Source organism: Antechinus flavipes, chromosome 6, assembly GCF_016432865.1.
Source record: "Antechinus flavipes isolate AdamAnt ecotype Samford, QLD, Australia chromosome 6, AdamAnt_v2, whole genome shotgun sequence".
NCBI classification, from domain to species: Eukaryota; Metazoa; Chordata; class Mammalia; order Dasyuromorphia; family Dasyuridae; genus Antechinus; species Antechinus flavipes.
Window position 1 is genome coordinate 13,629,674 of NC_067403.1, and position 25,355 is coordinate 13,655,028.

The 25,355-nt window shown below is 37.1% G+C and overlaps 1 pseudogene; it reads right to left on the bottom strand.

Annotated features, from left to right (window-relative positions):
* Positions 1-24,790: 24,790 nt before the first annotated feature.
* LOC127542223 (uncharacterized) lies at positions 24,791-24,940 on the bottom strand (annotated as a pseudogene).
* Between the last annotated feature and the right edge of the window lie 415 nt (positions 24,941-25,355).

Here is a 25,355-nt window from a genome sequence, read left to right on the forward strand (position 1 = left end):
TTGAAAAATAATCAAATGCCCTAATAGCCTTTGCTGTTCGTTTCTTTCATATTTTGACCAACTTATTAGGGATCCGAACCTGGATATCATGGAGACGTCTTGAATTCCATATATCCCAAAGTGAACTGAGTTTATTTTCTCCAATCTTCCTCTCTTCCTAACTATGTTATTACTATAGAGAGTAACTCCATACACTATCTCATCGATGTACACATTTAGATGTAATCCTTGGCTCTTCTTGCTCTCACTCCTTTCCAATAGAAAATTGGTTGCCAAAACCTATTGATTGTACCCATGTAACATTTCTCCTACATATCCTCTTCTCTTGTCTGATCCTGCTGCCACCGAAGCAGGTCATCATCACCTCAGTCTAGAATAAGGCAACTGGCCAATTCATCTCTTTTCCTTAAGTTTCCTACTCACTTGCCAAAGCAACCTTCTTAAGATGCAGTTTGGACCATACCAGCCTTCTGCTCAATAAACTTCACCGACTCCCAAACAACTCTCAAATCAACTACATAATTATCTGCCACTCAAAACCCTTTGCAGTCTGTTGCCCCCAGCTTTCCAGTCTTTTTTACATAATATCCCCTCTGAATATCTCTGAAATTAAGTTATGCTGGTTTTATTGATATTACTCCAAAAAGACACTCCATCTCCATCCGGACATTTTCACTGGTTGTCCCACATGTCCTTCCTCATCTTTGTTGGCCAGCTTCCCTAACTTCAAGTCCCAGATAAATTTCTTTCATTTGTTCTACTCTCTCCCATTTATTTAGTATTTTATTTCCACACATAAAAACAATTTTTAACATTTGTTTTTTAAAACTTTGAGTTCCAGATTCTCTCCTTTGCTTTCCCCTCCTCACATTAAGAAAGCAAGCAATGCTATATAGGTTATACAAGTGTAGTCATGGAAAACATTTCCATTATATGTTGTGAAAGAAAACATAGACAAAAAATCCTCAAGAAAAAAAAAAAACATTAAGCCTGCTTCAATCTGTATTCAGACAACATCAGTTCTTTGTCTGAGAGTGGATCATATTTTTCATCATAAGTCCTTCAGAGTTATCTTGGATCATTGTATTACTGAGAAAAGGTAAGTCATTCACAGCTGATCATCTTGTAATATTTCTGATACTTTGTACACTATACATGTCACTTTGCATCAGCTCATAGAAGTCTGATGCATGATGGTCAACACTTCTTATAAAACAGTGGTATTCCATCATCATCACATACCATAATTTAATACCACAATTTAATGAGCTAATCAGGGCTGATGGGCATCCCCTCAGTGTCCAATTCATCCCAGAAAAGAGCTGCTATAAATATTTTTGTACATCTAGGTCCTTTTCCTTTGAAAATTTCTACTTTCTGCGAGGCAATCTTTCCAAATCCACCTTAATTCAAGAGCCTTCACTCTGTTGTTTATCTTCAATAAACTTTAACCTTCTTTGTATCCCTAGCACTTAGCACAATTCTTTCCACATAGTAGACATGTAATATCTGCTACTAATGGACAGTGAGTGGCTAGAACTTTGGGGTTGAAGTCAGGAAGACTTGAGCTTAAGAACTGCCTCCCACTTACTGGCAGCATAACCTTGACCATATGAGTGAGCCATCCTGTTCCTGATCAAGGATTCTATGCCCTCTGAGGCATCTTCTGGCTTACAACCTGTTATTCTCTGCCCTTTTGTGTGCCAGCTGATAGCCACACAATATAAAGAAATGCAGAGGAAATGACTTGCGTTGGTTGGATGGGGAAAATTTCTAAGATAGGGATAAGAGCTGAGCAGGCTCAAAATGTGAGGCCAGTAATAATCCCTTCCATTGGAAGGAGGAAGTGTCCACATGGATGAAATCACAGGTTCAGCAAGGTCTTTTGAACGGGGACTCCCTACAATGTTCTTTTGAGCCTTTTTTCCATATCAGCCTCTAGATTTTTTCAGGAAATGTTGAGGAATATTTCAAAAAGAAAGCTAAACAGTGTGTTTTTGGATTAGATTCACTCAAAAGAACAGGTTTCAATAAGCTAAACTTAAAAATAGCTTCAATGGCGTCTAATCTGTGATTCCTGCTTGGCACCGATAATTAAGACTAAAAAAAAAGGCACCCAAAGAAAGCTGACATGATTGATCTCAATGAAAACAGTTTTGTTTTGTTCTCCTGAAGCCATCCTCAGAATACTATTTTACGTGATTGCTTTCTGTATTTTTCCATCCACTTTTTTTTTTGTGTTAAAATGGGTATGTATTGATTGACTTGCTCTGGGTCAAATTACACCCTTAGAAGTGCACATGCAACTCAGTCACATTGAACTCTGCAGGAAATGTGTGTGTGTGTGTGAGAGAGAGAGAGAGACACACACACACACACACAGAGAGAGACACACAGAAAGAGAGACAGAGAGAGAGACAGAGAGAGAGAGAGAGAGAGAGAGAGAGAGAGAGAGAGAGAGAGAGAAAGAGAGAGACAGAGACAGAGAGAAGAAGGGAGGGAGAGAGAGGGAGAGAGAAAGAGAGAGGGACAGACAGAGGCAGAAACAGAAAGAGAGAGAAAGAGAAACAGAGACAGAAAGAGACAGAGCCAGAGTGGAGGCAGGGGAGGAGGGAGAGACAGAGACACAGAGAGAGACAAAAAGAGAGAGAGTGCCAAATTGGTCCCATTGCCTATTGGCTTTCTTAAATATAAAGCTCTAGGAGGGAGTATATATGTTTCCTTTCATTTCAGCTTTGCCAAAGTCTTGGAGCTGATGAACAAAACTAGCTATTCCTAAGTTTAAGTAGCTATAAAAGGAAATTGGACTTCCATTTCTGTCAACTTTTGGCAATATGTTTATACTTGACAGTCACTTCAGGTGGAACTCGTTATGGCTACAGAGGACCTCATGTTGTGGTCAGTGGAGTGCAAACCTTTGAGTATGGAGTAAAAACAACAGATGTAGAGTCATTTTGAGTTTAGAAAACTGCTAGTTGGTGCATTGGCTAGACTATCAGGCCTGTAATCGGAAAGACCTCATTTCAAATTTAGTCTCAGACAGTTACCAGCTGTGTGATCCTGAGCAAATCACCTAACTTCCTCATCTTCAAAATGATTTGAAGCCGGAAATGGCAAACCACTTCAGAATCCTGCCAAGAAAACTCCAAACGCAGTCATGAAGAATCAGACACGACTGAAGCAACCAAACAATATATTTATTAACTCATAAATTTTTACAAGCATTCTGAAAGCTAAGCATGCTAAGGAATTATTACCCCCATTTTCTAAATGAGAAAACCAAGGTTTAGGGAAATCTTTGGAAGTAGCTGTACCTCTGGAATCAAAGGATTCAAGTTCAAATCCCTCCTCTGATTTTCATTATCCAAGAAAATGACCAGATCTCCATAGAATTCAGTTGGGACTAGAAGGCCTATGAGGTTTCTTCCTGCTTACCATGGATGATCCAATGATTTGGATAAAGTCGCACAGTAATTATCATTGCCGGCTGTGAAACTCAAATCTCTTGTAAGTGCAAGTGAAATGCTTTGTCTCCCGCATCATCTTGCTGGGCTCTAATCCTGACCTTCCCATTTAACTGCATGACCATGAATAAATCACCTCACATCTCAGTAGCCAAGGAAACACTATTATACTGTTTTATACAGAGAAGTGGCTGAGCTGTGAAAGGGATTTCCATGTTAGGAGATCCCTACCATGATAAAATTACAAATCCAGGGAAAAAAAACCAACTGAAACAGAAAGTTAATATTATGACCACCTATCAACAGCAGAACAATTCCATGTGATAATTTTGACTATCAATAGTTAAACCAATTAGCTGCCATCTGGTGCGACTTGCGGAGGTCAGGAATATTAGTAATCTGATTACAGCTCCAAGATATAGATCAGCAGTTATTTGCAGAGCCACCGTGTAACTAATTTTTCTATTGTAGTGTTTGTAATAAAATTTTAATGATCATTATCATAATTTAATATTTCTATAATACTTTCATAACTAGGTGGCACAGGGAATAGACTGCAAGGCCAGGAGGCCAGAAGATCTGTCTTCTCGTGTTCAAATATGATCTGAGTCACTTACTGTGTGAACCTGGGCAAGTCATTTAACTCTGTCTGCCTTACTTTCCTCACCTATAAAATGAGCTGGAAAAGGAATGGCAAAACATTCTGGTATCTCTGCCAAGAAAGCCCGGAATGGGGTCATGAGGAGTTGGACATGACTAAAAAATTACTATATAACACTTTAATATTTACAAACATATTGCTTCTTAATATCCCTATAAAGTGGAGAGTATATTCATGCATTGTTATTCCAGTTATACAGATGAGAACTCAACTAGTAAGAGCTATAGTCAAAATTTAAATCCAGATCTTTCCTGATTTCAAATCTAATAACTGTTTGCTTTTTAAAAAACAATCTTTCCCTCCCTCCTTCTTTCCCTCTCTCCCTCTCTCTTTCCTCTCTTCCTCTCTCCTTCTTTCCTTTTCTCCTTTTCTTTACCCCTTTACTCTGTTTGTTTCTATGTGTGTCTCTGTCTCTTGCACTCTCTCAAATTTGATCAACAAAAAGAATATTTCATTATAATTTAAGGGAGGGAGTATCCCTCCCAGTTCAGAGAAATAGAATATAAGAAACATCAAAATGTTATCATGAAATATGAAAGGGATATTAGGAATTTTGTTCACCCTACAACAAAAACAAATATTTAAGAAATTTGAAAGAAATATAGGATTTTGTCTATTGAATGAAAGAAGTTGATGCTACACAAGAAAACTCTTATGAATGCTTGAAAACATCAGTAAAACTCCACAGGCCTTTATATCAAATAAGCATTTCATTGATCAATGGAGGAATAAAGACTTGATATCACTTTGTGGAGTCTTCCTTTGTACCAGAAGGAAGAAGGGGAATTTCTCCACCCCTTATATTCATCATTTGAACTACTAGATAATTTTTTTTAAATAATAGATTTTTATTTTCAAAATATAAGCAAAGATAGTTTTCAACATTCACTTTTGCAAAACCTTGGGATCCAATTTTTTTTTCTGTCCTTTTCCCCCATCCTCTCTCTAGACAACAAATGTCCCAAATAGGTCAAACATGTGCAGTTCTTCCATTCATATTTTCACATTTATCACACTGCATAAGAAAAATGAGATCCAAAAGGAAAAAAAGAGAAAGAAAAAAAGCAAGCAAACAATAATAAAAAGGTAAAAGTATTGTGTTGTGATCCACACTCAGTTTCCATGGTCCTCTCTCTGGGTGCTGATGGCTCTCTCCATCACAAGTTTATGGGAATAATCCTGAATCACCTCATTGTTGAAAAGAGTCACGTCCATCAGAGTTGATCATCATGTAATCTTCTTGTTGCCACGTACAATGTTCTCTTGTTCTAACTCACTTCACTTAGCATCATGAAGTACTAGATAATTCAGAGAAAATGCATACAGATGTGGGCAGAGAGATAGCCAAAGAATACATTAAAACCCAGAGAGATAATAACACAAGGGAAGAAGCATCTTCAATAAGTGAGAGTTCCCATATAAGAGAATATTGCCAGCTATGGACTCAAGGAGGCAGTAGATGCTGGGTACCTGGGAAAACGGCTTGCCTAGCAGAGGGATATAGGAAAAATCCATGAAGAGAGAATGAACTTCTTCTTCCAGGAGTGATGAGTAACCTTTTCCCACATTTTATCCTACACATCTGACTCACAGCCATTATGCCGAAATTTTTAGCCCACTCTTCCCCAGTGGGTGAGTGTACCCTAAAATATTGTTGTGTCCCAACTCTTATTATACTACCTTAGTGAATGCTTTTTAAAGATATTAACAAAGCTACAGGCCAATTACTAATGGAAATCACATCAGTCGTGGCTCATGGCCCTATGATAATTGGAGTAACCAATCACAGGATTACCCTGGGTAGTAGTCTATCCTCTGTGAGCCCAACATAGTAGCATGAGTACATATAGAATAATTAACCCCAGAGATAGTATTATAATATAAAGAACAACAACAACAAAAAAAAAAAAAAAAGGACTGTACCTGATACTTGTATTATGTCCATATTTTTATAATGTGTGTACTAAATTTAACTAAAGAGAAAAATAACCATTTTGGGGAAAGCTATAGGAGAAAAGACACAATAATGCACTATTGCACAAACTGTGAAATGATCCATCCATTCTGGAAAACAGCCTAAAACTATATCTACTATACTTTCAATAATAATAATAATAATATAACAACTGGTACATGTAGAGCTTTAACATTTACAAAGTTGTTTGTATATACATTTTTTTCTCTTTTGGGCTTTGCAACATCACCATGAAGCAGAAACTGCAGCTATTATTACTCCCCCACTTTGCATTTTACAGAAGAAAGTGAGACTTCAATAAGATGGAGATTCATTGCTGCAGAACGTCCCTGAATGCCTATCTGCAGGGAGCATCTGGAGGAACCCAAAGTGGATCTGTGACTAGAATGCCTTGTGTCCATGGAAACAGGGTGGGATGGCAAGGTAGCCAGAGTAGATGGAGGAGTCAGGAAAGCCTGGATTCAAATCTGGCATAGGATACTTACTAACAAGTCCTTGCCCATTGGGAATCAGACCTCTCAGGACACTTCCAGCTCTAAACCTACATTTGTAAGCCTTTGCTTTGTCACCAGACGGTACATGTGGAGAAGAGGGGTAGAGGGCCAGAAGAGAATGGCAGTGATGCAGAGGACAATCCAACTGACCAGGAAAATGAAAGCAATCCCCCCCCCATTTCCACCTCTGAGTCTTATTTGTACCCTGCCTACTGAAAGTGAGGGGAGGGTAGCCATGGCAACAGAACTCTGAGGAGCCAGACCTTGGGCAAAGCAGCAGAATCCTTCAAAAATACAGCAGAGGAATGCTTGGGGCAGGGCATAAGAAGGGAGTGGAGCCCCTGTGTGATGGACAAGCCTGAGGAGGACCACAAAGTTCCAGGACTATCCTATCATATGTCACAGCAACATTAACTTACTGGCCAACAAACATGGCGACCGATAAGCATTTTTTAAAACATAGAGTATACATGCAGACATGTGTGTGTTTGTGTATAGATATATGTATGTCAGAAAGTGAAGAGTCAATTATAAGAGTCTCAATTATACTAAATATGGAGTGAGAAGGAGAATAATGGATTATTTTGGTAACCTGCAAGAATTATTTGGGTTTTGGCTATCAAAGTTTACACTTAATCATGCATGTTCTAAATATGTATGTGGCTCTCTACAATTGATGAGTATTATATGCATCCATGTTTATGTTTATATGTCTATACATATATATGTACATATATATATGTACATATATATGTATATATGTACATATAATCAATGAATTATCAATCAACAAACACTTATTAAATCTTTGATATGTGCCAGGCACTATGTTATACTACACACATATATATTTAAGTATGTATGTAATATGTCCATACATATACATGTTGTCTATTATATATTTTATGTAATATATTCTATATTACAGAAGTATATTACATACATACCTATGTGTTTATATGCACAAATATATCAAGGCTTAAATAAGAATCGGCTCCTATTCTAATAACTTTATAGTAGCTCTAACAAAGTCATTCCCTCACTCCATCATCCCCACAGAGACAAATTCACTCAATGAGGAAAGCTCATTAGTAAGGCTACAGTGGAAGATCACCTGATCATAAATTAGCAGTAGAGTGCTGGAAATCTCAGTCTTGCCACTTTTACTTTGCTGATGACAAAACTAAAATCTGGAGAAGGCACATAATTTATTCAGGATTATCCAGATAGTAAAAAGGATATAACACTAGGGTGCAAATCTTCCAACTACAAATGACATTTGTTCTTTCCAATGTACCTGGATTGGGTAAAGGCTTAGATATTGCCTCTTCTGATCCATTGACCCTGAAGTTTAGCCCCTTCGATGACTTTCCCATCCCTCCTCACCACTGTAACTGTAATCCCATCCCTTCTCACTATTATAAATACTATCACTTCCACTTGTGGCCATAACCTCGTTTATCTCTCTCCCATTTCCACATCCCTCTTGCATTCTTGTTTCCAGCCATTCTTACTCTTTTACAATCAGGTCCTGTACTTGTGCATTATGGGAAAATAACTCTTTTACTGCTATTCATTGTGCATGTCTCAATGTTTCTGTCTCTGTCTCTCTATTTCTATGTGTGTATCTCTGTCTCTCTCTTTCTCTGTCTCTCCTTTCCATGTCTATTATACCCCTGCCATTGTTAAATCACTAAGAAAGAATGATTTCATATATGATCAGTATGGTGCACATACTCCATGGCATCAATTGTAATAGTAGAAAGAACTGGCTGTAAGAGAGAGAGAATAGTAGAAGGAAGGCAATGAACTTGGGCTATATATTTTTTTTCCATCAGAGCTTTTTTAAGGCACCTATTGAATGAGAGTGCTGTTATCATTGGAGAAACAGGATGGTGCGAGTTACTGAGACACTAAAAGATAAGGACAGAAAGCCCAAGAAGAGGACTATTTGCAACCTCTGAAATCTGCTGTTCCTGAGTTCCCTTTTTCTCACTCTTCACATGGTTCAGGAAAAAGGTTCTTTGCTGTGATGATTTGTACCATCTATTTTTGATGGAGGAGAGTCACAATAGAGTCTCATTTTCAATAAGCATAGGGTAAGAAAGATAGAAATGAAAGATCATTCTGGTAACCAGCGGGAATTGTTTTGGTTGTGGCCACAGCAGTCTATGATGAATTATGTGAGTTGTAAGTGTACATAGGTCTCTCTGCCAGACAAAAATCAAAAGGATAAGAGGGATGATTGGGCTCCAATTTGTTGAGGGCAACAGTAGACCCAACCGTAGACCCTTGGCTCCTCAGGGCAGGGAATATTTTATTTTTGTATCCCCAGATTTCAGTATAGTAACTGTCACATAGTAGGTGTCATCTAAAAGATCATAAAAAGACAAAGAGCAATCCAACGTGGTAATTAAGATCAATAGGTTAAAAAGTAGAACAATATAAAACTGGTGATATGTGGGAGCCACCCTTGCCTCTGCCAACCATTATTCAATTTTCAATGCAAACATTCTTCATCTGAAAAAAATAATAAATGTAGTGATTTGTGAGGAAGGCAATGCTAATGATATTAAATTTAAAAGTCTGTCCTAGGTGATTTTTCTCCTGCAGAGCTGATTGTTAAATATTTCATACATACATATATACATATACATATACATATATATATACATATACATATATATATATATATAACCCAGAAAAGAAACTGAGTAGCTAAAGCATGTTAGGAAGGATGACTTTGCAACAGAGAATTACATTGGATCTTCTTAAGAAGAGATAGAACTTCCTGTTCCACAGGAAATAAAGGTTTCAATAATGTCTACGTAATATGCCTGGTCTCATTTCCATTAGTAGCTCTGAGAACAAAAAATAAGAAATCTGTTGATCTATGGAAAAAGGAACGAGGTGTGATATCTTCCAATTGTGTCTACTGGGAAGGTGAGAGTACTTTGAAACTCAGTCACCATATATTTACCAAGCAAGTATTATATGCTCCTCACTGTGTTTACTGTTAAAAAGATAAATACAAGTAAAAAGAAAAATAATTCCTTCTCGTGAGCTTACATTCTAATGGGGGAAGACAACATAGAGTACGAGAAACATTAAACTTAAGACTGCTCAACTTTTCTAATTCTATGTGTGAGATTAAGTAATTCCACCAGCAAAAAGAAGGAAAGTATCTTTGAGAATTACAAACCACTCAAAAGAAAATAGAGGTGTTTCTTGGGGCTTTTTGCAGAGGTTTCTTCACTGCTCATAATTAAAGGTAAGAATTTCAAAGAGAAACTATATAAGATGATTAAGATGGTTGATAGCATCTGAGTTTCTGCATCGTGCCATAAAATACAGAATTCCTGGTTCTGGGATCTGGGATGGAACATAACTAATGAGACTTAGGAAGTTACTTTTTTTGTGGAGGCTGCCTTATTTTAAATTGAGCATAAAATAAGAAGTGAAGGGAATGGAGGAAAGGACCCAGATATAATTGGTGGTTACCATCCATCACTCATTGCATTTGGGTCCAACTCCAGTCATACTTCAATTTAGTTTTTGGTCATACTGTTGCTAGCTGCCTTCACTTTGCTTCCGCTTGATACCCTCCAACAACCTTCCTCCTTCCTTCTTCTAGTTCTGGAACCATTATTAGATAATTTCAGTCTTCCCTCCTAGGACTAGTATACACCAGTACTTCTACATGGTTCTTCTCATCCTCCTGATGACTTTCCTTTTCCTTGACCACCACCCTTCTTAGCTTTGTTTTTTTCACCCTATGAATACATCTTCTCATTGAGGGTAGGGATGCTTTTATTTTGTACTCATGGCTTAATCACTAAGCACTGTGTTCAGCATGTAGTAATATCTTTTCAAATATTCATTCAACTAGATTAGATTTCAAAAATTCCTAAGCTAGAGGGGAAAAAAATAGCAGTAGTGATACTCAGCAATTAGTAAGGGGCAATGAACATGGAACATAGATGATGCTCATGAGAATGAGCATCTGAAAGTCACAAAGAACAACATAAGGAAAAATGTTTTGATGACTAGCTGTCCTAAAGTGCAAGAAGTACTGGGTAACGTAACCGCTTTCACTGAAGTGTTCAAGCAAAGTACTCTATGTGTTAAATCTGTTTTAGACAATATTGTTCAAGAGTTATTTCCTGGCTTCCAACTTGGAAATTTTGTACTCCCAAAAATGCAAGAAATACTGGGTAACAGTAAACCTCTTTTACTGAAATGTTGAAGCAAAGTACGCGTTATGTGTTAGATCTGTTTTAGACAATATCGTTCAAGGATTATTCCCTAGCTTCTAACTTGGAAATTTTGTACTTCCATGTATACAGTAATATATGGAATATGGCTAATAAAGTGAGGTGAGTAAAAATGTGATAAAGTGAATTCCAAGTCATACAGGGACTTGGTACAATATGTCCTGTGACTGACATACAGTGAAAGAGCAAAATGCTGTATAAATTGTTCAAAAAAGACAGGTCAAAGCAAATGACCGGTGGGACAGTTTATTATGTCAAATAGATAGGTACCTATATGGAAATTTAGAAACAGGATGGAAAATTCTGAGGGACAACATTTATGTGAAGGAAAAAGGAAAAAGAAACAGAGACAAGATTATAGTGGGAATGTATTATGGGTCATTGGGTCAAACAAAGATAAGAGATAATGAGTTCCTAACAAAGATCACAAAGTTGGAACAGAGCCATGATAAATTTATGATGAGAAGTAGAGGTTGACTTTGACTTAATGAGTATTTACTGACCTGACTTTTGTCTTGTCACCAGAAGCTAGAAGAAACTGTGTGGCTGATGATTTTGTTTAACTCTGCCTCAATTAAATTGATTCACACCCAAGTCAAGACATCACCCATTATGTTATCGGTTCTCTTTTTAAATGAAGCATGAGCAATATTTACTGTAGTTCTCTCTGTGTTAAAAGTTGAGTAGCTGATAAATTCTTAATTTCAATTGATATTTATTTTCTTTCAGAAAGTAGAGGAAGGGACAGAACTTTTCTGAAGGGGATCCTTTCTTTTTTTAAAAAATTTGGACAATAAATAAGGTCTTAGGATCAGAGACAGAGCTAGAAGGAAAGGCAGAGGTCATCTATCTGACTCCTTTCACAGATGATGAAACCAAAACCCAAGGATATTATAAGATTTGCCCAGGGTTACACAGGTAGCAAATGGTTAGTAAAATGAAAATGATGGTAAGTTTAAGATGTAGTGACCACACCACGGGAAAGATAATGAAAAGGTAGGGCAGAGTTAGATATAGACTTTAGACCATATTTCTTTTTTTTTATAATACCTTTTTATTTTCAAAATAAATGAAAAGATAGTTTTCAACATTCACTTTTGCAAAACCATGTGTTACAAATTTTTCTCCCTCCATTCTCCCACCTCTGACCCCTAGATAGCAAGTAATCAAATATATGTTAAACAAGTGCAATTCTTCTTTACATATTTCTACATTTATCATGCTGCTCAAGAAAAATCAGATCAAAAATGGAAAAAAAAGAAGAAAGAAAGAAGAAAGCAAACAACAAAAAAGGTGAAAACACTATGTTATGATTCACATTCAGTTCCTATAGTCTCTTTCTGGATGCAGATGGCTCTCTCCGTCACAAGTCTATTAGAATTAGCTGGAATCAGTGCATTGTTAAAAAGATAGACCATTTCCTTAATTGTTGGTCTGTAATAAAATTTTTACTACTTCATAATATTCTACCTACCAATGGTTCTTTCTTTTTAAAAACCATAAAATTAAAATGAAACCCTCCTTTAGCTCCTATTTCTCTTTCTTACCCAGTCTCTTCCAATCATCTGAAATTATATTTTATTTTCCTCCCATTGCTACATCCTATCTTGTGGATCTCCATCTCCTTTCTTTTCTCAGCTTTTCCATCTCCATTCCTTCAGATGCTGAGAGATGCTAAGCTGAGACTAGGGTGCAAGGCATGAAAAGTCCATGGAGAGTTTAGATATATGACTGGGCTTTGATATAGTTTAGATCCAGATACATTGCCCTAGATTTTTGATGAATGGTTTTCAAAGAGTTCTGAAATATAATAGGTCAAATCCTATAGCCTGAGTCTTTAAGACAGAAGTCAGACTAGGAGACTTAGAAGACTTTCAAGAAAAAAAAAATAGAGAGACCAAGTAACAGTGGTTCTATTACATAAAAAGGGAGATGTGACTGGGGGAGAGAATTTACCTCTGAACTCAGATTTTAAAAGAACATGCATAAGGAATGGAATTGAAGGCAGTGACTGAAGATAACTACCAAGTGGGACATGATCTTGTAAGAATAGAATGAAGAGTGTACATGGGCTCAGAGATTTAGAGTAGAAAGGAAGCATAAACATTATTTAGTCTAAAGTATAAGAGAGCATGACTGTAATGACTCCAAAAAAGCAATAACAACAATAGACAGTTTGGTTTTTAACTCCATTAGGAACAAAAGGAAGATCAAGGGATAGAAATATGATCCCAGACAAGGGAAAATAAATAGAATAGACTCAACAATTTTTACTGAGGAAATTGATCATCATAATAGAAGTCAAAACAAAATGGTAAATAGGAACTTAAAACCCAAGATCATAGCATCATCTGTCTGGATTTCGGGGGGAAAAAAACTTTAGAGGCTACCCTTTCATTTTGCAGATAAGGAAAATGAGGCACAGAGATATAAAGTCACTTGTCTAAGGTCACATAGATAGTACACATCAGAGAAGGGATGAGTGCAAAGATTATAAAACAGTAACCAAATGCTCTTCATAAGTCCAAGTACAGAGAATAGTAACTTGGTAGAAGGCTCATTAGGGAACTTTTAAAAATTCATTCATTAAAGTGAACCAACCTTTACAAACTCCATTTTAGAATAATAATAAACATGCTTAACAGTTCTAGAACTGCACTTTCTTCCCAACAAATGTGTTAAGTACATAGTGAGAGGAACATTTCCCACATTTTACAGATGGGGAAACTGAAGCTTGGAAAGGTTAAATGAATTACCTACACTGATTCAGCCAGGAAGTGTTGAAGCCAGGATTCTAAATAGGCCTTTCATGATTCAAGTCTACGATACTTCCCCATGCTCCATCTCATTCCTTTGGCCTTATTTGAACCATATCCTAGCAGCTTACTAATACCCAAATGAGACATAAGTAGATAGTATTAAAGGCATTCAGGCGTTGAGAGTAAATGAATCCCAAGAAGATGTGATTGCTGGACTATTTCCATCTATCTCTAAGGAATTATGGAGAATGGGAGAGGTATTTAAGGACTTGGAGATGGGGAAATGTTATTCAATTTTTTTAAAGCAAAAAAAAAATCTATTTCTTGGTGAAATTTTGGGCTTCATTATTACAGTATGGTTTGTGAGCACAAACGAAGAAAGGCATTACAATCGAGCATGGGTTCATTAGAAACAAGCCATTCCTTGTTCTTAATGAACCTTATTTCTGTTTTGATAGGAATACCAGTTGAATGGATCAGAGGATATGTGGAAAGAGTTTCATGGACAGCTTGAAATCCATACAAATTAGAAAGACACAGCCATCAGGGGCATTTCAGAACTTCCCGACTCTGGAGATGACAATAAAGTTTGGTTTATTAGTTTACAAGGTATTCCTTCCTGAAGATGACATTGTTCCCTAATAGAAAACAGGTGCTGTCTTGGTACTTTCTGACATTTTGTGTCTAAACTCCAACATTATACCGATGAAGTTTCAATAGGAAGAACCAGTTGTTTCTGTTCACAATGACATACTAGCAGTGAGTCCATCTTTACCTTTCTAATACTGTTTGACAATAGGGGAAGCATCCCCAGATTAGCAAGTCCCTCACATGGACTGTGTTTTTGCAATAAGCTACTAAGTGCCTCAACTTTGTCTTTTTGTCGAAGAACATAGTAGGCATTGAGAGTCACAGCAGGGCCTATAGCATGCTGGTAACTACTATAAATATAGATGCAGAACCCAGAATGACACTGTGTATACTAGGTCTACACTCTCTTTTTCTTATTCAAATATTTTTTTTTTTTTTTTTTGGCTGAGGCAATTTGAGTCAAGTGACTCATAGCTAAGAAGTATTAAGTGTCTGAGGCCACATTTGAACTCAGATCTTTCTGACTTCAGGACTCTCTCTACCATCTAGCTGCCCCACTTTTTCAAATATTTTTTATCTTTGATTCCCAATCAATTTGAAAAGAACTTTATGTGTAATAGGTGATTAATTCATTATTTGAATTTAACATATCAAAAAATTACTGAAGCCTTCCCCAAATTTTCTCTTATTTTAATATCTTATTGTTTGTAAGGGATAATGTGATGACAGTGATGATAATTGATGATGATAGTTTTTTATTTTATGCTTTTATATTGTGCTTTAAGGTTTGCAAAGCAATTTACAAATAATCTCATTTTATTCTCACAGCAATATTGGGAACCGGGAATTATTGTTATTCTCATTTTCAGATGAAAAAGATAAAAGCAAAATTACTTATCCAGGCCCATGAGATCAATAAGTGTCTAAAGCCAGATTTGAACTTGACTTTCTTGGTTCTGGGCTTAATGTTCTATCCTTGTGCATCCTAAATAAAATTAAGGATCATTCTAGAGTTGGAACTATCAAGCCATATAAGAACCAAGTAAATGAAGACTGTCTATTGTCTAGGCTCTGAGATATAGGAGATTGGCCAACTCAAAGACCTAAAATGTTAGTATCTATCTTAGATAGATCCCACACACCAACAATAAGGTAGAATTAGAATTTAATAGGAGAAAGTCAGTAAACTGAAGGCCTTTGGGAAATCAAATAGTGCTTTAAATGACCTCTCCACCCCTACTCCAACCTTCTCCCTGAAATGAAGGTCCTTATTTTTAACAGCAATATTCTTCTAATGATATTATATGACTACAAATCATGAAATATTATAGTCTCCAAAGGAAAAAAAAAGCTATGAGTCATCCAAACGTCAATAACAGAAGCAATAAACTGCATTGTGTTATCAAAAAAAATTGCACAAATGTAATGGCATTAAAAATGACACCAGAAAGATATGTTGCTGAAATTATAGATGGAGTGACCATGTAGTAAGAGTGAGGGCTAGCTAGTGGACTTGTCTAGTGGTGTAGTCCATTAATATCTGTACAATTTTAAGAATTCTAGAGGAAGAATCACATAATATTGGGTGTAACCCAACCCACCCACAGAATAATGGGTGGAATCAGGGGAGGATTTATGGGAGGTCACTGTTGTTGGGAGCTACACAGGAGAAGCAGTAAATTAGTAGTGATCTGAATTTATCCTTCAAAGAGGACCAAGACATCAGGGATGTGATACCGTGACATGCAAGTGAATTGGTTTTAAGTGAGGGAGGGCTGGGCAAGGTCACCCGCCTCACTTTCCCCTCTAGAACCCATCTGGGTCCAGTGGAAAGGTATAGATCAAGATGACAGGCATTGACCCTTCATGAAATGGAAGAAGTTGACCTTTTTAAGTTAAGTCCTTCAAAAGGTCTCAGACAACCATTCAGTGATTAAAGTTAGGTAACAACTGAGCCAAAGAATCTCCCCTTTTACCTAGTCTAAAAAAAAGAATCTAAGTACAGAAATAAATTAATCTGAGAAGGAAGACCCTCAGGTTTCTGGTCAAAGCAGAAATAACTGCTATTTATATTCAACCTGAGTCAATCAGGACCCAAAAAATGCCCAAATGGGGCTTGGCTTGGGATCTATTCATACATCTGCCTTGTTGAAGGCAGCCCTTGCATGCATGAAATCATAAATCCATTAAAGCATGAATAATAATGCTAGGTGTTCATAATTGATTATTAATATATCTTACTACTAACAAATATTAATATTGTCATTATTATAGCCCTTTAAGTGTTAAAAAGCACTTTACAAATATTTTCTCATTTGATCTTCATAACATCCCAGAGAGGTAGATGATATTATCAACCTCATTTGTAGTAAAATAAATGGAAAGCGACAGATATAAAGGGGCTTATCCAGAGTCACCCAGCTAGTAAGTGAAACTGGATTTGAACTCAGGTCTTCAACATTCTATCAATTGCATCACTTAGCTGCCTCTTGTGTAAGAGAACCACCACATTGTCTAGATCACTCAAAAGCAGGGTTTTTAAGAACAATTAAAACATTTCAGAGGTGAAATAAATTTTGTATTGGAAGCACTGAATTTGCAGTGCCCCTCTCTCTAGGATGATCATTTAGACCCATACAGTTACATGATCAATAATTTGCTGTCTATAAATCTGAGCAATGTCAAGTTTGGCAAAGGCCATCTTCCAGCAAGAATATCAATGTGTCAGCTGCCTACGGGAATCAGGATATGGATTCTGATTTAGTGCTCGTTCTGAAGAAATAAGATGGGGGGTTGGGATGTGGGGAGTGGGATGGGAACTGGAATTTGGGAAGAGATCTTTAACAAGGGGGAACGTACACAGAGATGGCCACAAAGAGCCAATCATGATGGGAACCTTGAGATGGTAAGTTTTATAAGAATGGGAGATTAAGAGGAGCCATTTTTCTTTGGTAGAAAATGCTTTAGATGTCTGTGTTTTACTGGTGGGGAGCGTTCTTCCATCAATGACCATTTGTGTGGAAGTGTTTCTTCAGCCACCCCGCGTGATCTTCAAGGTGGCCCAAAGTTCTGAGAGAGCGTGTGATGGCTGCAGGAGGGTGTTGCTGCTGACAGAGGGGAGCTGTGCACCTGTCTTTAGGGATTTGTTAGATGACATGTCGCAGGATCACCTTGTATAGAGAGTTCATTATGAAGCCTTCCAGGAGAGCCTCCTGAGTAAACTAGATTTGACATCCATAATGGCCAAAGACAAGGCCCTAGCCAGTGAGACCAAATCACTACATGTCACAGAAATTAAAGGAGCAGCTTCTAATAAAAATACTGTCCATAATATACAGGCAGAGAGTCATCACTGGCAGAGTCAGCAGAACACTGAACATTCACTCTAAGCAAGTGATTCTCCTTCTTTAGGCTTCATTTTGTCATCTGTGAAATGACAGAATTGGATCAGATGCTCTCTAAGGTCTCTTATGGGACAGCTGGTCATTCAGTGGATAGACCAAGAAGCTTGGAATGGGGAAGACTCATATTCATGAGTTCAGATCCAGCCTCAGATACTTACTGGATGTGTGACCTGGGCAAACCACTGCACCTTGTTGTCTCAGTTCCTGATCTGTAAAAAAAACAAAACAAAACAAAACAAAACAAACAAACAAACAAAAAAAACTGGAGAAGGAAATGGCAATCCATTCCAATATCTTAGCTGATGAAATTCCAAATGGGATCATGAAGAGTCGGATATAAATGAACAACAAAAAACAAGAACGAGGTCTCTTCTAGTTCTATGTTCTAAAGTCTGATGGATTTTTTCAAAGATCATTTTTCTCATAATTTCAAAGGTTTCTAAAGAAGTCATTGATTTCATAGCACTAAAACCCATTGAAAATATAAACTATGGTCTCTATGGCTTTCTGTGTGTCTTTCTCATAACACTGGGAATATCGAAAGGAAGTTAGTGTCTGTCATGATCCAGCCATTCCATCAATTCTATTGAAATCTAAGAAGGCTTTTGTACTAAGGAAAACAATGGAAGAGAAGAAACTGCTAATCACATTGTCCTTGAGGCAAATACTAATACCAAGAGTACAATTCACACTAAAATCTAAGAAAAAAGGTGAATCTTTCTGAATAAAAAAAAAATGAATCATAAATGATCATTGAAGGAGAAACAATATACTGTACCTAAGGTCAGTCAAACCATTAAGGATTCTGGTGAAAAATTTGACATTACTCATATTTATCAATGTCTGGTTTGCTCAAGCAACTTTAGAAAAAAAGATATTTTAAATACACTGATTTCAAAAAGGAACTTCTCTTATCTTCAGGGGATGGGACATAATTCCTCTCACTGAATAGGTGCACTAAGATTTACCAAAGACATACATCTCTAACCTTTAGGGGAAAAGGTTATAATTCTAAGATCATGATACTAACTTCTCTTCTCCAAACTTATCAAAGTAATAGCATCTCATGGTTGTTGATGGTAGCCAGTGACTCTCTAAGAAGGGACTCTTTTTAAAACATTTTTATCTAAAGTTCTGAGTTCCCAATATTGCGATCCTCCCCCCCTTCTATTCTATCCCCTCCCTGTTAAGTAATCAGAAATGGGTTAACCATGTGCAATTATGCAAAACATTTCCATATTAGTCACTTTATACAAGAAAACTCAAATTAAAAAATAAAAGAAATAAAATGAAAATAGCATACTTTAGCTTCTATTGAATTAATATCAGTCTTTTCTCTGGAGACAAATAATATGTGTCATCACTAATCCTTTTAGGTTTTCTTGGATCATTTCTTGGATCTATTGCTGAAAATAGCCAAATTATTCATAGTCTTTCATTGAGCAATATTGCTGTTACAATTTACACTATTCTGGTACCATTCTCTTCATTATGCATCAGTTAATATAAATCTTTCCAGGTTTTTCAGAAATCACCCTGCTTGTCATTTCTTATAGTACAATAGTATTCCATTACAATCATATACAATATTTTGTCTAGCCATTGTCCAGTTGATGGACACCCCTTTGATTTTTCACTTCTTAGCCACCACAAAAAGAGTTGCTATAAATATGTTTTGTACAAATGAGACATTTTCCCTTTTTCGGATGGTTTTGGGATATAGACCTAGCAGTGATATTGTTGAATCAAAGGATATGAACAATTTTATGACTCTTTGGGCACAATTCCAAATGCTAGCCTGGAATTTTCAGTGCCTACTTTCTCATTCCACAACCTTCAGCCAATTTAACCTTTTGCTTAGCATAATATTTTCCAAGGGCCATTACGATTTTGAATCCTATGATCCCTAGGCTGTTGATTTCCTTTCTGAAAGTTAAAACACATTACAAAGATCGGTGGTAATGGTAAGAAGTTTACTTCTTACCAAGTTCCAAATTCATCGGAAGTCTTAAGTTGGGCTTCAGCAAAGGTCAGTGAGGAATCTTATTTTGGCATATGTTCAGGACTAACACACTCAGGGGCACGGTACAAATTTATTCAGAGCTCTCTAATTTATTTTCTTTAAGATAGAAGCCAAGTCTCTCTACATAAAAATACCAGCCTGCTGGCTAAGTAACATCAAAACTTTAGTGACCCCCAAATAACTATTTTTATACAAGGTTTACTCATGTTCCACAGAAGAGGCCAGTTGCTTGATCTCTAAGAGTAACAAGAATCATGGGTGTTTAGTTTTAACATTATCACTTCTTTTTTGCCACCAAAAAGTAAGTCATATCTCAGTGGATGAGTTTTTAATTTTACTAACCTTTATCATTGCTATAAAATGGCACAGAACAGAATAATAAAAATTAACAGTGCACAATATGTTAGGTCATTTAAACAGAATAAAATCATTACCTTTCACCCAAATGACCGCTACCATCAATAGAAGACAATAAATATAGAAAATACTTGCTTATACCTTAATCCAAACTGATTGTGTAGAGGGATCTATCTTCTAGGCTAACTCAGAGTTTATCCTAGATACATGAGTTCCTCAGAATTGTTTTAAATTTCCTCAATAGAGTGCTGATTTAGGAGACTTGTTGTATATCTCTGGACTAGGTTGTTTGCCTAGTATTTTTTTTTTTTTCTTTTGAAGGAAGAAAGAAAATGATTGAAACTGGGACAAGGGAAGCTCTTTTTACATTTCAGAATGTTGGTAAAAAAAAATGTTGTGTTGGAGTAATGATTTCCTTTTCACAGGAGACTTTTGTCATGAGTCTTTCTATCCCTAGGTTTTTCACCTCACTTTCTATCCCCTTCCTTACCCCATTTAGATTCCTCTAGGCTATTGCTTAAATAGAAGCCCACGGGTGGTGACAGGCAGTAATACCTCTGCAGGTTTCTCAAGAAAAAAAAATAAAAAACTACAACAGAACCAATGTCAGCTGCAGGGCTCAAAAGCATATGTTGCTTCTTCAGTACAAAGTCACTTTAAACCCCTTGGTCCCCTGTTTCCCCTCCTCAGGAGGAATCAAACCAAACAGTGAACAGCCGACATTGTCAAGACCTGGGAACTTGTTGTAAGAATAACTAGTTCTTGACATCTGAAATTACTCTGGTTCAGTTATTTCTTGATCTTTCATTTTAAATCTGTACCCGATAAATCAAAATATGATCATGAGAAAGTACATAATTGGGTTCAGGGCTCACGACGGGGGCTCCAGAGATAAGAAGCACTTCAAAAGATTACTTGTCTATGATAGGAAGACCTTGAGTAACCAGGATGCTTAGGAATGGGATACTGTGGCAAATTAAGCTGAGAGTAAACCAGAAAATTGGTCTGTGCTTCACAGCTGCCACACCTCCCAGTTCAAATGTTAGGGAAATTTGACAGAAAGAAAATAAGGCTGTGTCTACTCAGGAAAGATTCTATTTCTCGAGCAAAAATGCCTGGAGGAGGCATCTATCAAAACACTTTGAGAGAGCCCAGGAAAAGCTATGGGCTTCTTGCAAAATGTCCAACAGAACGAGCTTTCGCCCAGCTAAAGTAGAGAAAGATTATGTGTCTGACACGGCAGAACATTGTTTGGGCAGGGAACGGCTGAGCCCATGCACCCAAACCATGGCAATTGTGGCCAATAGCAGTAATCCAGTTGGATTACTTGTCTGTACTTTACCAGGAAAGGCTAATTCGTTTTGTACTAATGTTAAATAATGAACAGCAAATGAGAAGCAAAGAGTGTGTCCAAACTTATCAAAGTAATTGCAGCATAGGTATACCATTCCCTATTGACATTTGTAAGAGTCACTATGGCTCTCCCAAACCCTGTACATCTAGATGTTCATTTTAGAAGTACTGTCCAATCTATGTAATCCCTGGGAAAATGAGGATTTCTCAAAACCCATTAGTGTTTGTGTAAGCAGGTAATACAATGGGGAAAAAGTCATCACTGATGAAATTTGAGTCTACACTAGACCAAAATCAACTTGGTTCTTTCTAGGAGAATGGTTCTTAAGTAGTCCCTAGTTTTCTTTTCTTTTCTTTTCTTTTCTTCCTTCTTTCCTTCCTTCCTTCCTTTCTTTTTCTCTTTCTCTCTTTCTTTCTCTATTTTTTCTATCTACATACATATGCATATATAAATGCTCAGAAAAATCATCTTTTTATTTATTTGTTCCAACTCTAGTTATTGAAAAATGTTTCTAAAATGTATTAACATAATTTCCTGCCATAGTATTTAGAGTAAAATTTAATTGGGTGACTTAATTGAAAAATTCAGTGGTTAATTGTGGTGGTGGTTGAGATGCAATGGGGCAGTGAATAATGGATCTTATTTCAGTTATTAAACTTGGTGTTGTTGAGTTGGCTGAAATCATGTGGCTCCACTAGCAGCCTATTCAACTCCAAATAAGTGTTAAAGTAATCTCATGGTTATTGAGAATGTTGTTTCACTGACCCTTTTGGCAGTCATGAAGCCCACGAACCCCTTTTCAGGATCATGTTTTTAAATGCATAAAATACAAAGCATAGGATTACAAAAAAAACCAATTATACCATCATACAATTATCAAAAAAAATCAAATGAGTCCATGGAATCCAGGTTAAAAAATCCACAATTGTACCTTGTCTTTGCAACTTAACTGGTCCTGGTGAATTTCTGGAGCCATCCAGGAGCACGTTGCTTCTCCACCCTCTGACAGCAGTCCCAATTCCCCAAAGCCTGGCCCAAGACCATCTCTCATTAAAGCTCCGTGAGTAGCCCTGCTGCAGCCATGAATCACACCCACAGAGCTTCACACAAGCTGGGTTTATTGAGTTGTATTAGAGGAGAATATATCTCTCAGGACCCCAGTGCCGTCAAAACAATCTGTCACTTTTAATTCTTCCTGTCACCTCATTAAGTATATAGCTATGCAGACAGCAGAAACCATTTCCACAAACACACAACGCACACGCGTCCCCCCCAAAATGCAACATTCCCACCCCTCATATTCCAATGCTGCCATAAATATCAAGTCAGTGAAAGATTCATTGGGCAAACATATGTGCTTCGGTACTGTATATAACTAACAGAGCCAAAAGAGGATCTCCATGGGCACATAAAGCAATTAGAAATAACTGCGCCTCAGAGCAGGCGGCTATAATGCAAAGGTCAAGGCTATAAATACCAAGAGGCTGGCGTTAATGCCCCTTCCCCAACATGCCCCCGAACACCCAATGACAAGAGTTCAGGATGCCGTGATTAATCTCGGAAATCTCGGAAATGATGCCGGGGCCCCTTCCTGGTGTCTCCTTTTCATCACCAGTTAATATTTTATGTGAATTACAGTGGAAAATTTTATCAAGGCCAAGGATGTGCCACAAGGCTGTATTTTACTCAATACAAAATATTTACCCTTTTTCATCCAATGTTAGTGAGGGAAACCTTAGCTAATCATCTGGAAAAATGAAAAGTCTGATTGTCACCTCCCCCTCCCCTCCTTAGCTTGTTTGCACATTGTGGCACCCGAAATTCATCTTCAATTCAAAACCACAGAGGCTACATTTTGAGGACTTTGATAATTTTTGCAGGAACACACTGAGTGTGATAATAATGTTTATGCCTGAATGCAAAGAATATGCTGACAGATTAAAAAGGCATCTGCCTGTGTTGGTACATGTTCATTTTCATAATTTTTTTTTTAAATTACATTAGATCTGATAATGACCATATACTTTCCTCTACTTGCCCCCGTGTCTCTGTACACACTCTCTCCCTCCAGAGCAGTTGTCAGATTTCAGAAAAGGAAGGAAATCTCTCTGAAGTTATTCCCAGAAACCACTGGTACCATGACTCCCCATCCACCAGCAGACCTGGGCTTTCTTGTTGCTCCTCCTATAAGACCTTCCATCTTTCATCACTGTGTCCTTGCATGTGCTATCCCTCGTGCCTGGAAAGTTCTGTTTATGCATCTTAGAATCTCTAGCTTCTAACAGACCTCCTGCATGAAGTCTTTTCTCATCTCCCTCACCCGACTAGTGTCTGCCCTTCAAAAAAATGATTTTGTATTTGTTGTATGTATTTTGAGACAAAGAGGTGGTACAGAATGGAGTGCTAGATTCAGAATCAGGGAATTTCAAATTAAAATCTTGCCTCAGATGCTTATTAGTTATGTGACTGTTTTCCTCAGTTTCCTCCTCTGTAAGATTAGGATAGTTTTGGTGACTACTTCATCAAGTTGTTTAAAAGATTAAATGGACATAGGAAAAGTACTTTGGAAAACTTAAGGCATTGTATTAATCCTAGCTACTTTTATTTGTTATTATAATTGTAATAATATGAATAAGCTTCTCTTGTGTATACTTATATGTATATATCTTTTTGTCCTGAAGTCACGTAAGCTTTGGGAAGAACAGAAACGGTTCCATTTGATCTATGCTTGTCTAGCACAGGACCTGGCATATAATTGAGATTTATTGAGCAGTTGATATATGATGGTCAAGTTTCTGCTAAACAATCCAGTATATAATCTAAGCAGTTTCCAACTAAGGGACTCTTAGAGAGAAGGAAGTGTAGAAGCATTAAATGGGATCCCATTTGAGAATCCATGAATAAGAAAACCTGTCTCTGTGAACTCAATAAGCAACATCTCCCCATATACTAATCATCAACAGTTTTGTAGCACTTTATGATTTGAAATGAGCTTTATGTATATTGACTTATTTGAGCCTCATGCTAGTCTTGTGATCTAGCTGCTATGGCTATTATCTCCATTTCACAGATGAGAAAATGGAGGTTCAGAGAAATTAAGGGATTTTTCCATAATCGTATAGAAAGTGACAGAAACAGACTTTGAACTCAGGACTTCCTGACTCCAAGTCTAACTCTCTCGCTACTATGCTACACTATCTGTCATGGATTTAGATTATTATTCTGCAAAGGAATGTAGATACTGATATGTTAAATAAAATACAAATGCATTTAAAACATGAGAAGATTTTTTTGTCATTGTTATGTTATTATCATATAATACATTCTATATGTCATTATTTATTATCTCAATCATTGGGTAGTGACTAATTTTCATCTCTGATTATGTGGGGCCTGAGCATTGCTTTTAATTTTATTTTTATTATTATTATTCACAGGAGAGTGCCCCATTACCACAAATTATGTAGCTGTTTCCCCACCTTTGGAGAAATCATAGGGGTCAGCTGATCCAGAGAGCAATGAATAAGCATCGCCCTGGGGAAACCGCCTTCATGATCGTGAAATCCCTCCTGCCAGGCAAGTGTCTGAGTATTGCTTTGAATTTAAAAAAAAAAAAAAAAAAAGGTCCTCATCCTTGAAAGAGCTGGTTACCACTGTCCAAGTACAAACCAACCCTCCTTCTTCCAGGCCCCTGTGGACTGCTTCCCTATAGCTTCTCATTATTTGCACATGACAGAATTATAAAGTCATTTATTACCATTCAAGATGATTTTCAAAGAACCTACTCATGTCAACTGTGAATCTGCATGCGGTAACAAAGGGAGAATGCATATACCATTAGAAAGTGGAAATATGTAAGAGAAGTTCAAGAAAGAAGTCAGACTGTTTCCCTATGCCCTATAAAGTAAAATCTCAGCTAGATTCCCACCTAGGCAGCTCCTCAAATAACCAAAGTGTGCCTGCAAATATGACCCTGCATTGGGCTTATGTTAGCCAGCC